Below are 14,937 nucleotides of genomic sequence, written 5' to 3'. Positions count from 1 at the left end.
TCACTCTCCTCTTTCACTTTCATCAAGAGGCTTTTTAGTTCCTCTTCCCTTTCTGCCATAAGGGTGGTGTCATCTGCATATCTGAGATTATTGATATTTCTCCTGGAAATCTTGATTCCAGCTTGTGCTTCTTCCAGCCCAACATTTCTCATGATGTACTCTGCATATAAGTTGTAGGTTAGGCAGCATCAAAAAATGTTTTGTCCCAACTGAAGTCTCTTTTTTTTTAACCATTCATATTTTTCAGCATATCACCTGCTTTCTCCTTGTGCAAAAACACCATGTGGAACATAATGGAGTGACACTTCTTAGCTGAAATAGTTAACAAGAAGGAGGAGCCTGTGCAGGGCTTGGTGTCCATTGACACTTCTTTGGAGTTTCTTGAGCATCCACTGGAACCTGGTCTTCTTATCTATTTCTGGCAAAAGCCCTGGAGGAGGACTCTTTAAAACTCAATTTGCAAAAAAGGGAAGCTTAGTTTCAGAGAAACTGATTAACTTCCCTGGTGACACAGGAAGGGAGTGATGGAGCTGGGTTTTAAGCTCAGGTGCATTTGACCTGGGCTTCCCAGGTGGCACTAGTGGTAAAGTACCTGCCTGCCAATGTAGGTGACATAAGAAATGCAGATTGGATCCCTGAGTCAGAAAGATCCCTGGAAGGAGGGCATGGCAACCCATTCCAGTATTCTTGCCTGGAGAATCCCATGGACAGAGGAACCTGGTGGGCTACAGTCCGTGGGGTCGCAAAGAATCAGACGTGACTTAGCTACTAAACAACAATAATATAAAATCTACATATATTTTTAGGATGGTTTAACATCATACAGCCTTGATGATATTCATTAGTGTTGTGTCCTGATGTTGCTTCTCCTGCATGGAAACAGAAGGACTTAGAAAGAAGGACCCAGGCACTTAGTCATGGAGGCCAGTTTCCCCTGGACAGGTTGTCCTTCAGCAGAGGCCCTCAGCACACACGCTGTAAGTGGCCACAGTGAAATTATTATTATAAAACTACTTTGGGGTAAATCATACCCTTCTTGGACACAGAGTGTGCTTCTGAAGGAACCTCCTTGTCCAGAAACCCTGGAGGGAACCAGATTCCAAGATTAAAAGATTAGAGGAAATGAAAAGCATCAAGAATGTATGTATGAATGATGTATGTATGTATGAATGAATCACGTGGACTCCACACTGGCTCATCAGAGCTACTGAGGTTTCCTCAGAGTCAAGTGCCATTCCGATCATAACTTAATGCTTTTCTCTCTAAACTTGTTGCTTTATAACTGAGAGCATCTTGGAAGCTCAGAGGTGATAACAGGCTGGCATCGCTCCACTCTCGTCACCACAAACAAGGTGATGGGATTTTTGAAGTTTCACAAAGCCAGCAATAAAATCAGCTGTCTCTGCTCTCTGGATGACAGCTGGCATCAGGACCATAGGTTAAGGTTTTGTCGGGAGCATATCCCCAAATGTGAGCAGTAGCTTTGCGGTTGGCTGTTATTAAGAGTTCCTCATCCTTTCTCCTGCCCACTTTCCGCATGCCTACTCAGGCTGTCACACCTAATGCTTTGCTTCACCTGTCTAATCTGACCATTATACCTCTGACTGCTTGACTTCAAAAGATGCGAGCTCTGGTCCAAAGAGTCTTAGGAGAACTAGACCATCACTGGTATTTCAGCCGAACAGGTCTTCACTCTCATGCAGCAGAGAAACACTTTAAAAGAAATGTCTAAATCACCTGATGTATTAAGGTATCAAATTCTTGCACAAATTGTAACAGACATTTTTTTCGTTGTGGAGAGACAGATTTTGCAAAGATGTCAAATCGCATAAAGCCGCAGCACAGCACAGCCTCAAAGGCATCATCTCTGCTGTTGCCTTGTGAGACAGGAAGCCAAGCAGGCATTCACCCACCCTCGAATGAAGTGGATCCAAACAAAGTTTACGCCTCTGCCGTGATGGCCAGGTGAACGCCTTGCAAGAGTTACCATTCTCTCTGCCCCTAGATATCGATTTTCTTCTTTTTATTTACAAGGCAGCTGGCAAGACAGGCAGGAAACAAGAGCTGTATGCATTAAGGCTGTGAGAGACCTGTGTGCTGAGCCGAAGCCATGCAGGTTTGTACAAGTGTCACTCTGGTCATGTACTGATCATGAATATTAAAGTAACAATAGGGCCAGGAAGATGAGTGGACGTGAGGGCATTTCTGTCATTAGCATGGAACTGGATGTTTACGGAGAACTCTGAGGAAAGGATTCTCCCCAAACCTCCAAACACATAAGACACAAGATGCAAGACAACAGGCTTGCTGCTCATCACGAAAGCTGCATATGACCTCAGGTTAGATTTTCTGCTCCCTAATCCACCTGTAATGCAGTAGATGCAGGTTCTATCCTTGGGTCTGGAAGATCCTCTGGTGGAGGAAATGGCAACCAGCTTCAGCATTCTTGCCTTGAAAATTCCATGGACAGAGGAGCCTGGTGGGCTGCAGTCCATACGGTCACAAAGAGTTGAACACAACTGAACAACTGACCACATACATAACACAATCATGGAAGGAAGGTATTGTACTCTAAACACCTATCTATTGCTTCTATCTATCTATTAATCATCTATTTCTACACACACACACACACACACACACACACACAGTTTAACCTTGCTAATCTTAACAGATACAAATAGAAGCAGAGTCAATATTTTGAAATAATATAAGGATACTATAAAACAGAGTTTAAGGTAATCAGATATGTATATACTTATAGACAGAACACACACACAGACACACACACATATGGACTTCCCTGGTGGCTCAGACGGTAAAGAATCTGCCTGCAATGCAGAAGACCTAGGTTCAATCCTTGGGTTGGGAAGATCCCCTGGAGAAGGAAATGGCAACCCCCTCCAGTATTCTTGCCTGGAGAATTGCATGGACAGAGGAGCCTGGAGGGCTACAATCATGGGGTCACAAAGAGTGGTATATGACTGAGCGACTAACACTTTCACTTTTCATATATATAGCTAGCTAGCTATTATATGTATGGGCTTTCCTGGTGGCTCAGACAGTAAAGAATCTGCCTGCCATGCATATATGCATACACACACACACACACACACACACACACACACACACACACACACCCTCTCTCTCTCTCAATTTCAAAAACAACTCCTGGGACTGCTCTCTGCTTTTCTCTTTCTCCGAGATGGTAGCTGGCTGGTTGAGGGCATAAATGGGTCCTGGAAGAGTGAATGATACAGGCTGATGTTGTCAAACCGTGAGGGGGCAGTGGCTGTGCTCAGGGCACTCTATGAACTTCTGGGGTGTGACGCCTGCCTGGTCTCAGCCATGAACACCTTAAAGCTCTTCATCAGGGAAAAACCAGAATTCCTAACTATGTATGGGTTCTTACTACATGTTTATTAAATGAAGGAGGGAGCAAGGCAGCAGAAGAAAAATGGATAGAGAATGAAGGGGAAAGGCAGACAATGTCTGCTTGGAGCCCTCGGAAGGCCAATCATGTTCAACTGTCTCAACAAACAATTTGGTTTCCACAGTTTTGTTTATGAGACACTCAGTACAGACTATCCTGATGAATACAGGGTGATGAGACCAGTGGAAACACAACACTGTAATCACTTAACTGCTAGCCATCAAGTGACAGCTGACTGCCAAAAGGCTAACGCTTGTCTGCCAGCGAGTGACATTTTTCTAAAGTCTGTGTATTTGTCCTTCATGGGCAGTTGTTCGTAGTGTGAATAAGTTACTTCTAATTTACGTATTTTGGGCTTCCCTATGGCTCAGTGGTAAACAATCTGCCTGCCAATGCAGGAAATGTGTGTTCTGTGGTTCGATCCCTAGGTTGGGAAGGTACCCTGGAGGAGGAAATGGAGATCCACTCCAGTATTCTTGTCTGGGAAATCCCATGGACAGAGAACCTGGAGGGCTGCCATCTGTAGTTTTACAAAAGAGTTGGACACCAGTTAGGGATTAAATAACAACAAACGAAAATTTACTTATCTTACTTAGACTATCAATTATTCCCACACAAGTAGTCTAGCTGTAAAAGGAGAAAATGTTAAAAAATTGGGAAAGCTATTAAAAGCTGAAGTAATAGATAAGAGATCACTTTGGTCCCTACAGGCAAAATTTGCGAAGTTAATGGAAACCGTAGTTCAAAAAAGATATACATAGAAACCTTTAAATGCTCAAAGCTGACACGAACTATTATTTTTTTTTTAAATCAATAATGTTGAGCTGCTGATAAAGTTGACGTAAGTACCTAATATCCTATTATAGAAATGGGGTTAGATGTATTCTGTAGGGACACCATATGGCATCAGGTGGGGCAACCAGCAAAGCAGAACCCCGACATTCGAGAAGCCGCTTGTTTTAGAATGACAGCCAAACCCTGGCCTACCCTTGTCCTTCCTGGCTCTGGTCTATGATGCTGCCGACCTTGAGCTGAGCTGGCGGGAGTCTATTTTCGACAGTGGTTCAGTAGTCAGGCTCCAGTGGGTGGATCTGGCACTGCCTTTCCCCACCAGGTTCTCGTCTCTGTTCATCTCGCTCTAGCTTGTTAACCTGACCTTGGATCCAGTCTGATTCCCTTGCTCGCAGCTTCAGTTTGACAGTCATTATCCGGAATGTTACCCTGACTGCTCAATCCCACTGAAGGGGAAAAGCAGGTGGTGCCCACACTCTGCTCCAGGACATACAAAGGTCCACGTGTTCACACTGAAAATTAGAAATAGCACTTGGTAGTAAACACACCTCTCACCTTCTGAACACGTGCTGCAGAAGTCGATACACCACTCATGGCTGACTATGTGTGGTAGGGGAGGAGAGTGTGTGACCTCCTGGGCTGTGGCAACCCCTATTCCTAAGACGCCCAACCTTGCAGGCATCGTAAGAAGGACAAGGTTACTCTTTGGGGCCTACCTTGGTAAATGAGAAACCCTCTTATCCGCATATGAAGCCTCAACCCTGAGACCCTCACAGTAGTGTTTCTAAGACTAACTTGCACAGTAGTTCCTGGCTGGTGGCCCCTGTGTTGGTGAGGAGGTTTCCACGCAAACACAGCCAGGGGATCCGCACAGGGCAGACCCAGGCTCCACTGACACAGGTTTGCGGGTCCCAGAGTGGTGGCCTCACAGAGGGATCTGGAGACCCTCAGGGTCTCTGACACTCTTCTGGGGGGTCTCTGGGGATAAAAACTCTTTTCAAAATCATATTATGACCTTTTTTACTCATGAGTTATCCAGTGAAATTTGTAAAGGCTATATGATGATACTTCAACAAACTGAATGCAGAAGATACAAGAATCTTCTTTCATCCATGCATTAAGAAGATATGCAAAGATGTAAAACAACATCATGCTCAGTAATTTTCTTTTGTTTTGAACAGTCATTTTCCTTAAGATGGGATATTTTTAACTTGTCATTTTAATTTTATTACTGTTCATTCTCTGGTGGTCCAGTGGTTAAGAATCCACCTGCCAATGCAGGGGACATGAGTTCAATCCCTGACCCAGGAAGATCTCACATGCCACAGTGCAACTGAGCCCATGCAGCACAACTACTAAAGTGGGGACCCTCTAGGGCCCCTGCTCGGCAACAAGAAAAACCACCGCACAGAGAAGCCTGCACATTGCAACTAGAGAGTAGCCCCTAGCTGCAGTAATTAGAGAAAGCCTGGCCCAGCAACAAAGACCTGCTAAGTCTCTTCAGTCGTGTCTGACTCTGTGCAACCCCATAGATGGCAGCCCACCAGGCTCCCCCGTCCCTGGGATTCTCCAGGCAAGAACACTGGAGTGGGTTGCCATTTCCTTCTCCAGTGCACAAAAGTGAAATGTGAAAGTGAAGTCGCTCAGTCATGTCCGACTCTTAACGACCCCATGGACTGCAGCCTACCAGGCTCGTCCGTCCATGGGATTTTCCAGGCAAGAGTACTGGAGTGGGGTGCCATCGCCTTCTCCACAAAGACCTAGCGTGGCCAAAAATAAATGAGGTAGTAAATGCATATTTCAAGTTTTCTCAGTTTTAATATCTAATATAGTAAATATTGATATTGTTCATCAAAACAAGCAAAGGTCTTCGGAGGGGTCCTTAACAACCTTTGAGAGAGTAAAGTGTCCTACCCACAAAAAGCATATGAAGCAGTGATGCCTGCAGCCAGCCCCCAGGTCCCTCAGCTGCTGGCTGGCAGGAGACTGACTGCATCCGTCCCTCAGTCCTCAGCCTGGCTTGTGGAGGACGCTACTTTTGGTGAACTTGAAGGACCTGCATCACTCCCGTAGACTCCTCTCCTCGTCATCCACTGTCTCCTGAAGGTTCGGGATAATTAAAACGCCTCCCTCTCTCTCTGTGCTCCAGATGGCAGGAGCCGGACCATTTCACTCACGAAGGGAGCTGCCCTCAGGATAGTACTAGGAACAGTCAGCTCGGCTGGGGCATCCTTTTTGGTTACAGGTGGAGCAAGTGGAGCGCAAAGCACCTGACCGGCATCTACTCGACACTGAAGTGGGGAGTCCACAGCGACTCACTCTTCCTCTGCCTCTCCGTCTGCCACTGACCCTCGGCTGCTCCAGGCAGACACCCTGCTTTCCCTGGGCAGGTGCTAATCAAGTGACTTGTCCTATGAAAGACAGGCAGCCTGGACCCACCAGGTGGGAGTTGCGCGAGGGAGGCTGAGTTGATGCACAGCCCACTTGTGTTCCTCGCACTGCCTGCCTTTAAGGCTCTGACCTCAAGGTCTTTCTCTGAGTGATGCTGGAGAGAAGGTCTCGCAAAACCTGCCCATCAGCTCAACACAGCAGCAGGCGAGCTTGTGGAAACACTGGCCAACTGGAAATGCAAAGCAGGACTCCTTCAGATTCCAACAGCTGTGGGTCAGTGTATCCTTGTCCATATGCTTCAGGAAACCGATGACCAGCAAGGATGCAGATGCTAGATCCTCTGTATCAGTGTTGGGATGGGAGACTTCTCCAGATGCGCAGGAGAGCCTGACTTGGCTGTGGATGCTTGGGTCTCTCTGCTATTCCTTTGCCTCAATCCTGCTCTGACCTCCTCACAACCACCCAGCTGGGTTTTCTCCTGTCACCTTGTCCCACGATGTCAAACAGAAGATGATCCCATGGGGACTGTGTGTGTCTTATGTTCCCTGGATCAGTAAGGTGACATTTCTCCAAGTATGATCCAGTAATCACCCGCCTCCTGGGACCCAGCTCAGATAGGCTGCACTGCAATGATCAGGGTGAGGAAGCCAAAGGGGAATTGTATTTATAAGGCCCCGAGGCAGTTCTAACACAGCCTTTGTTTAAGAATCATTGCCAAATTATGCTACATATTTTCATATTGTGACCTTGAATTAGAGGCTGTTGTAAGAGCACACTTGCCAGAGGCTATTGATCAGGCCTTATTTGAGTATTTTCATAAAAGATTTACTCCAGTATTTTTGCCTGGAGAATCCCATGGACAAAGGAGCCTGGCAGGCTACAGTCCACGGGGTCTCGGGCACAACCTAAGAGACTTAGCACACAGCACATAAAAGATTCCAGAGGGTACATAGCTGATAACCAGGGTGAGGAAGGAATGGATGGTTTGAGGGTATAATGAATTGAGTTCTTCTGTGAATGGGACACTGGAAACTTATTGGGGAGGTTTGGGGAACCTCAGTCTGAATTAGATATTTTGGGCTTTTCTTGGACAGTTAGATTCCTACTGTAGGAAAGAAGTAAGATGGTGTTGGTGGAATCCAGGGAGGGGAATTGGAGGCAGCCTCTCCTAGGCTGGAGAACTTTAGGTCTAGGAAGCCTCTTTGCTCCTCCTGGTGGTTTCCACAGATTTGAAACCTGCAAAGGATCTGTGATTTGGGAAGCTGACTTCTGTGTTGGCTGGTGGTTTTCTCTTTGTTTTCCTTCAGTGTCTTTCTCTGGGGGACTGCATGTGGCACTCGAGGTCAAGACTTCCAGGACAAAGGTACAGGCGATGTCTCCTGTGTCCTAGTGGGTGAGCTTTTATGAGAGAGCAGCATACACTTGGCACACTGAGGACAATGGGGAAAATCCAATAGGTTAGGAGTGGACTGGGGGCCTCCAGGCCTCTTGAAGCCCCCTCCCCTCCAGTGCCCTGGGCATGGGGCTGCTTCTGTGTCCGCTCCATCCTCCCAGCCTCACCATGGCTGCGTAAGGCTCACTCTCTCTCTTCTGTTTTTGGGTTTGCTCTGCTCACCCAGACCTTCTGCCCAGGAAGAAGGTACGGCACTGTGGGTTCTTCTGTCTGGTCTGAGGCTGTTGACCAGCCAGCTCCACCCTTCCTGGCAGCCTGACCAGCAGGAGTACCAGGTCATGTTGAGAACTGTGTGAACGGTCTCCTTCTCAAGATTACCTATTGAGACGCCTGTCTGTGCCCTTAGTCTAAGATCTCAAAGTCTCTTGGGCATTTCTACATAATTTAAGGGTGGGGATTGGAATAGAAACATGCATTTTAAATGATAGCAAGAGAGGTTTAATAAAATCAGATTACAAGGGCCATTCTCCTCACACAGAGAACAGGTAACTTATGAGCTGTCACTGTCTGGTGAGGCTCAGTCATGTCCGACTCTTTGTGACCCCATGGGCTGTAGCCCACCAGGCTCCTCTGTCCATGGGATTCTCCAGGCAAGAATACTGGAGCGGGTAGCCATTTTCTTCTCCAGGGGATTTTCCCAAACTAGGGACTGAACCTGGGTCTCCTGCACTGCAGTCAGATTCTTTACCATCTGAGCCACTGCCATGATGCATAATAAAACCTTACATTTCAGACATTATGGAATGCAACAGGCATATGAACATTGTGGAACTGTTGCTGTCACTACAAAGCCTCAAATAATTAATTTTTTCTGAATAAAACAAATGTTTAAGCAAAACAGTACTTTTTCAGATCTTACTATCCTGAAGGCAAAAAGAATTTTAAAGGGTGTGAGAAGGTCACCTGGCTGCTTTTGTAATGAATTTGCCAACATGTTTTATTTGGCTGTAAATTTTTAAATATGCACATCCTCAGGGTGCCATCAACCTCATTTCCTTTCAACCTTGTCTTTTCAGTCCTAACTCCTTCTTTTCTCCTGATGGTTATGAATCTGATGCTGGATGATGTTTTTTTCAAGGTCTTCATTTTAAAGAGGAAGACCTAAGGAGGTGAAAGGTTTTGCCTAATGCCACATCTTTTCAGTGGACATGAGTTTGAGCAAACTCCAAGAGATGGTGAAGGACAGGGAAGCCTGCCATGCTGCAGTCCATGGGATTGCAAGGAGCTGGACACGACTTAGTGACTGAACATCTTTTCAGATGCTGGAAAGTACTCTCAGAGAGGTTTCTCAGCAGATTTTAGGCTTTATTGTAAATGACACGAATACGACTCAGCCAACTGCGACAGTTGGAAAATCAAAGGAAATCCACGTATGTTCCTTTTGAACAAAAGTTTCGTTCTTGGAGTGCGGGTAAACCTCTCTAATTTATTCCAAAAAGCCTGGGCTGGAATGGGATGTGAACACACATATGTGCATATAGGAGAGATTCCTCCAAGACGTCATGAGAAAACATTTGCAGTTCTGCTTCTCTTGCTCACCCTGAAGTCAGCATCCAAGAGTGAGCAGTGAAGAGATGCAGAGGAGAGGCCGCCTTCTGTGGGGCAGGAAGGGGGGTGCAGGTTCTTCTTCTTCCCAGGTTCTTCTACTGTTCAGTCTCTGCCACCCTCGGGCACTCCAGTGACATTACTGGCCTTCCGTCCACTGCAGATGCTCTCCATCTGTGCCACCCCCTCGCCTGCGAGAAACCCTGAATTTTCCACGACACCAATTTTATCCCTTACAATAGATCTTCCCCACGCCCTTCATCCCAACAGAACTTTGGCAGGAACCTGCCAAGCCTGAGTGGCAAACCACTGAAAACACCATGCAGGTTTACTGTGTTGAATGTTCTCCAGCCAAACAACAACTGCGTTTCAAAGGGGGCCCGAGTCCCAGAAGGATTGAGTGATATAAAAATCAGCAGCATTATTTCAGAGTCGGGGGACAATGTTTTGGGAAGGGCAGTTTTCTCCACTGCCTTCAGACCATCCCTTCTGGGTGCTGCATGCTTTATCTCAGACCTCAGGGGGCAGTGTGGACCCACCCAGGTAAACACCCTCACTTCTCACTTCTTCAGCCTATTCATCCTGCCCATTGCACTGAGGCCACCGTGCCCAAGGAGTCCTGTATTCTAGACGTCCTGTGGGTGGCCCGTCTGCCTCTTGTTTGATGAACTCCAGCAGGAATCCCTGCCCCTCAAGGCATCACCCTGCTTTCCTCTTCTCAGCACCTGCAATTTCCTACTTCATGGTCATGCCTGGCCTCCACTAGAGAGATTGTCTCCTCCTTTAGCCTCCACGTGAGAACTACCAAATCCACATTTCCCGGTTTACTTGGTTTACTCACTTGCTCTGTCTCCATGGAAGCCCAGCCTTAAAGGCTCAATGTACCACACTCTTCCTCCGGTTCTCCATGGAGTGGAGGACTTGTCATAGTCATTGGAGGAAACTTCTCAAATGATTCCTATTCCTGGATCATTTCATAAAGTTCCTCCAGTGATGTGATATCTGCTAGAGGAGGGGGCGCTGCCCATGACAGCTCTGATGCATAGAGGAGGGCTCATCAGCTGAGCGCTCGCTTGAACTCTTCCACTTCACAAAGAAGGAAAATAGTTCTAATAAACTGACTACTTCCACAATTAGCTCCCTCCATCATGCCTCCCAGAGTGACTGGCAACTATTTTTGCCTGTCTCTCTTGGTCAGTCTTGCTGGGTTTGGATGACAAAATGCAAAGTGATAATGAAGTAAAGGTGAAGATATATGGAATTAGGACTTCCCTGATGGTCCAGTGGTTAAGACTCCCCACTTCTTATGTAGGGGTTGCAGGTTCTACCCCTGGTTTGTGAACTAAGATCCCACATTCTGTGGGGCACAGTCAAAAAAGAAAAAAAAAAAGGAAAGGAAAAAATGGGAAAAGTACATTAATAAAAAAGAAAATGTACAGAATTTCATCAAGTTCATGAAACTGATGCTAGTTAGTGTTAGTTGCTCAGTCGTGTCTGACTCTTTGCCACCCCACAGAGTGTAGCCTGCCAGACTCCTCTGTCCATGGGATTCTCCAGGCAAGAATACCGAAGGGGGTAGCCATTCCCTTCTCCAGGGGATCTTCCTTGGATTGAACTTGTGCCTTCTGCATTGGCAGGCAGATTCTTTACTGTCTGAGCCACCAGGGAAGCCTGAAACTGATTCTGGGGAACCCTAAATCACAAGCAAAATAAACAAGTTTTGGCCAAGAAAGACTAGACAGTTGAAGAAGAGAAATTTAAAAAATGATAGTTATTGACGTGATAGGTGCTTCTAAAGAGAACGATTTGAAGAGAACTGATTAAGAGATGCTTATGGGAAAGCTGATGAAACGTGTGTGTGTATGCTTAAATAATGCTCTTTATTATCCTGCTGTGAGAGTCAAACAAGGAATGAAGGTATTATATTATACAATTACACAATTTGTTGGTAAGATTACGCCCACACCCTCCATCAACATGTGTAACTCTGTTTTATGGATCTGTGCATGGTGTAGTATAAACTATGTCTTATTAAATACAATAACACAAATCTATTTTCACTATGCTTAGCTTCACTTTTTGAAGATAAAGATTCAATAAACGTTTTTTAGCCCTCATTTTTTTCAGTGAAGTTTCAACCTTTATTTATGAGAACTATTTTAACTTGATCTTTTCTGGTTTCAATTTTCTTCAAATACTGCATGCGTGCTCAGTTGCTTAGTCGTGTCTGACTCTGAGACCCCACGGACTGTGGCCTGCCAGGCCCTCTGTCCACAGGATTCTCCAGGCAAGAATACTGGAGTGGGTTGTCATTTCCTCCCCCAGGGGATCTTCCCGACCTAGGGATTGAACCCGCATCTCTTATGTCTCCTGGATTGGCAGCCACTAGCGCCACCTGGGAAGCCAGTGATGCTGTAGAATTCTCTGCTTGATTCCTTGTGCTGTTATTTAACTTGGTGAGATTTTTCTTACTTTCTGGAGAGGAAGTGGTGGTGAGTCCTTCACGTTGCTCCATTTAGGAGGATACACAAGGTCTTGGTGTGCACTTCCTATGATGCTCAAACAGTCTGGTTTCTATGTTATGACTTTTTCTATCGACCTATTCTTACATGGCTTCATTCATTAACGATGCTTACTGAATCCATGATTTCCTTTGGAGTTTCAAAATTATGACCTTTCTCTCTCTATCATTCTTTTCAGATTCATTAACTGAAATTCTTTTTGAATAAGAACACATTGTGCAACTATTTCATATTTTTTTCAACTGTTCCTTTATTAATAGACATTTGGGATGATTCCAATATTTATTATTATAAGTAATGCTGTAATGAATGAACCATTAAACATTGTTTCATATTCTTTTAAAGATTTTTTTGATGTGAACCATTTTAAAGTCTTTATTGGATTTGCTACAATATTATTTGCATTTATGTTTTTTTCCTTTGGCCATAAAGCATGTGGGATCTTAGTTCCTCAGCCAGGGATCGAACCCACAACCCCCATGTTGGAAGTGAAGTCTTAACCACTGGATCACTGGGGAAATTCCTGTTTTATACTTTGAAAGCATATCTCCAAGATAATTCTAAGAAGTGGATTTGCTGGGTCCAGAACAGAATAAAGATAAACTTACATATTGTTCAATCATTGTACACCCATAATCGACACGTGAGGGCTCCTAACTCTTCTCCACAGGTTCCCCAACAGAAAACACTGTCAAATATTTGGATTCTTGTCAGTATCATAGGAAAGAATGTCTCAGTGTTGTTACTCTTACTATAAGGGAGGCAAGCCATTTTTGCATGTTTCATATGCCAGCAGAGAGTGTTGTCAAACTTTGGGAGTTTTTAGAGTAAAGCACTTAATCAAATTCACCATGTAACCTGCCAATTTGGGAACTCAAATGTATTTTTACATTTAAAAATTTGGTAGCAGGAAAGGAAAAAGATGAGAAAGACTTCCGAGTTCCTTTTTTCCCATAATCTACTGGGGGGCTCCTTGGGTAATTAAATTCCTCAGTGTACCTGGCAACAAACGGGAGCCAAATCCTTGTCAAGGTCACTGCTATGGCCCTGGAGAAGCAGTCACCTTCAGGGGACTTAGGGCCAGAAATTGGTGCGTGGAGAAGATCAGCAGGAGAAAGCAAAACAGTGTGTTGAAAATCAGTATGTGGGAAAGCGATTTAAGCAATAACTTGTGTGCAGGGCACTTAAGCTTAGTGAAACTGGAGTTTCCTCCCCACACCCACAGTCTAGACTTATTCAAACAGGAGAAAGTTCCAAAGATTGAATTTTACGACATCAGGCTCTCCTATATATGGAGGAAAATAACCACCTGATGCGAACTTTAATGTATGTTGGGCTTCCCATGTGGTTCAGTGGTAAAGAATCCACCTGCCAATGCAGGAGACGCGGATTCGATCCCTGGGTCAGGAAGATCCCCTGGAGTAGGAAATGGCAACCCACTCCAGTATTCTTGCCTGGGAAATCCCATGGACAGAGGAGCCTGGTGGGCTCCATGGGGTTGCAGAATCTGACAAGACTGAACATGCATGCATAATCTATTTCAATGGAACAAAAATGCTGTGCTTTCTTTGAGAAGAACCCTTTTCAGAATTTTCTAACTAGGCAGCACATGAGAGATGACAAAGACTAATTTCTTCTTGATATGAAAATTAAATTTATTATTAAGGCTTATATCGCTAGTCATAAACTTTATGTTGAAATTGATGATTTCAAGCACATGATACTACTTACCTAACTCCCTCAGTTTTTCCGTGTGATTCACAAAAACACTAGAAGTCCAAGGTCAAGGAGTTAACAAGCAGTAAAAATATTTTTCTTTTTGTTTTTAAATATGCCTCAGCCAGAAACCTCCACAGGCTCACAAATGAATGGTTAAATTTATCTCTTGACCTGTGGGCAACCTCACTGGAGATTGAGATAACCACAGGACAGTTTCCATTTGTCAGAATTTGGTTCTTTTCCTTAGCATTTTACCCTGGGTTCAGGGGTTACTGCAGAGGCCTTGGTTCAACTTGAACATAATAATTACAGCACGGAAGCCAGCCCCTGGCAGGGCCTCTGACAGCGAGCCTTAGGCAGATGGAGAGAAAGAGAGATATTAGATGTAAGGTTTCAAGCAGGCTCTGGCAACCTGAGGGCATGGATGTGTTTCCAGGTAACTGGAAGGAGCAGTAACTACGCAGGTTGCCAAGGACTCAAAGACAGGCTCGTGGCTTCACTTTGCTTCAAAAGACATTTCATATTAAGTACTGGGAGGAGAAGAGCCTGGCAAACTAGAGGTGCTTGATAAATATTTGTTAAATGAATAAATGATTGTGAAACCCTAGAGCAGACTCCGCAGGAGATAAAATCTAGCACCGAATTTCTGATTCTCACTTGTATGGTGCATTCGTGTCCTTTCTTTACTACTTGCCAGTTGATTTTTTGCATTTTTCCCTTGGAAGCTTCTTATGAAAAAACACTTCGTCCAACACATTTTCTCTCGGACTCTAGGAGACAGAAGTCATTAGCAACTGTGAAATCTTCTATGGCTCCTTATTTTATTTTTTTAATTAATTTTTATTGCAATATAGTTGATTGCACTGGTGTGTTAGTTTGAGGTGCACAGCAAAGTGAATCAGTTATACACATACACACATCCACTGTTTTTAAGACTCTTTTCCTGTATTGGTCATTAGCAGGGCTTTGGACTGAAGGGCTTTTAGTCAGTAACACCTGTCTCTTTATAATAATCACTTTCTGCTGGACCCTACAGCATATTGCAAATTTAGATTATCATTCTTTAGTACACTCAATTCTGT

The 14,937-nt window shown here is 44.8% G+C and overlaps 1 protein-coding gene across 1 annotated transcript in view; it reads right to left on the bottom strand.

Annotated features, from left to right (window-relative positions):
• Positions 1-14,937, bottom strand: part of XKR4 (XK, Kell blood group complex subunit-related family, member 4) — a 185,246-nt gene that overhangs the window by 82,024 nt on the left and 88,285 nt on the right. The gene's annotated exons all lie outside the window — the stretch shown is intronic.

The sequence above is a fragment of the Bison bison genome, unplaced genomic scaffold (genome assembly GCF_000754665.1).
Source record: "Bison bison bison isolate TAMUID 2011002044 unplaced genomic scaffold, Bison_UMD1.0 scf7180017864108, whole genome shotgun sequence".
NCBI lineage: Eukaryota > Metazoa > Chordata > Mammalia > Artiodactyla > Bovidae > Bison > Bison bison.
Note: the sequence above shows the minus strand (reverse complement) of the source record. Positions and strands in the feature narration are given on the sequence as shown.